Here is a 2,128-nt window from a genome sequence, read left to right on the forward strand (position 1 = left end):
ATATTTAAAAAAAAAAAAAAAAAAAAAAAAGGAGAAAAAATATAAATGAAAATGGAAGCCATAAAGAGATGTCACATCACATTCTCTAGTGTACTTGTCTGCGTACAAAAAATCTTTTTTATATATAAAAAAGTATAAACGTAATAGATGAAAAATGAAAAATACAAAAACTAACACAAATAAGTAAATAAAGATAATAAAAAAACATTAATCCCTACATTTAGTTTAAAATAATTGTTTCTACCAACAAAATGAAATTTGTATAATATAAATACACAAAAGCAGAACTACCATGCTACTAAGCATAAAAATTATAGTTTCACTTAAAAGTGAGGAAGAAATAAGAAGAATATATATAAATAAATAAGGGTGAATAAAAGTATAACTCATCTTGAATCTCTTCTTGTGGGCATCGATTTGATTTATTATTATTATTATTATTTTAATGGAAATGAGCCAAATCCATCTCTTAAGTATCATATATGCTTTCATATTTTTAATAACAAATGAAAGGAAATTACCAATCAATATTGTTATGCCGTCTAAGTAGTTTGTTTTATTTTTGAGATCAAATTAATTTAACAATTTCTTTTTCAATAAATACAGGCTCACCAAAAGAATCAAACAGTCCGGAAATTGTCATAATTTCATTGATCAGTAATTTTACAAATTTCTTGAACAATATAACAAATAAACAATGACATATGTGCAATAACGCCTCATTTTACCTCTGCAGTGGATCGAGATTCAATCAACTTAGAACTAACACTTTGACGCAAACTTGACATATCCAATATTATCACATACTCAAATTGAGAAGGAAAAACTATTAGCCAAGCTTAAAAGACAAATCAAATTAATGATGAACTTCACCTTCTGAATATTTTATAAAAAACAAAGAGACTCGAAAAACTGATGCATATGTTTCTATGGGAGCTTCACCGTACGCCCGAATGGATCCTGTGCTATTTGGATTTAATCAGAGCTTCAATGCAAACTTCGAACACCAAATGTGAAAACAAAAAAATAAATGGTTCAACAATTACGTACAAGTCAAAGAAATCTAGTACAGTAACTAATTATACAAAATATATATATACGCTTGAAATTCCAATACAATAAAGAAAAAATTTCACTACCACAAACTGATCATTGATATCAAGTGACCATCGATGAAAGCATCTTTGTTCATATACTGAAATCACCCTTTAGTCTCCTTTTATATAAAATATGAATTGAAATGAGAAGGAAATGATTAGAGGAAGGACGACATAGCTACAAGAAGAAGACAACCAAAAAGAAGGAATAAATAGAAGATGTGAGAGTAACGGAATGAGGGTAAGATAAATACAGCAGAAACTTTTTGGTTTTTGATAACGAAACACGTCTCTAAGTCTTCCGTAACAGTTGTAACTTTTAAACTCTCCAGTAACATATTTCTCTTGTAATAAAGAATTTTGTTCTTTGTAACTATATATCTAAGTAATAAACTAATTTAAATAAGAAAAAAAAGGCCAAAAGAAGAGAAAAAAGAATGGTGGCCTTAGAGGCATGCCACATAAGCAAGTCTAACATTCTCCTTTATATATATAGAGATTCAATAGGTGCAATAGAGAAAGGAAATCAATCCTAGTTTCAACTTTCATCATCACTCATTATTTTTCTTTAAAAAAAGAACCTCATTATCAGTTAGTATATATTATATAGAAAAAATTCACATGATTTATGAAAAAGAATCCATCCCGCTATAATATATCAAAGATATATTAAATAGATAAATAATGTATGTATATGTTAAAGATATACTAAATAGATAAATAAGCATATGTTCTCTTGTATTATAACGTAAACCTTCTCAAGGAACTACCGTACTAACATTACAACTGTTGGTAGATGAGTTAAAATTTATGTTTAAATAATAAAAAAGTAAATATATGAAAGAAGTTTAAGAAATTCAACCCGTTATCATTTTCTTCAACTAGATCAAAAAAGAATTCAAAATAGGATATAATACAACTATATCTCATCGTTGATATGATCTTAGATAGGAGAACATGTAGATTGATGATTAAGGTAAACTATTAGTAGGTAGTCAAACATCTTATCCCTTCGCGGTGCTAGAGTAAGG

The sequence above is a fragment of the Solanum tuberosum genome, unplaced genomic scaffold, assembly GCF_000226075.1.
Source record: "Solanum tuberosum cultivar DM 1-3 516 R44 unplaced genomic scaffold, SolTub_3.0 scf00227, whole genome shotgun sequence".
NCBI classification, from domain to species: domain Eukaryota; kingdom Viridiplantae; phylum Streptophyta; class Magnoliopsida; order Solanales; family Solanaceae; genus Solanum; species Solanum tuberosum.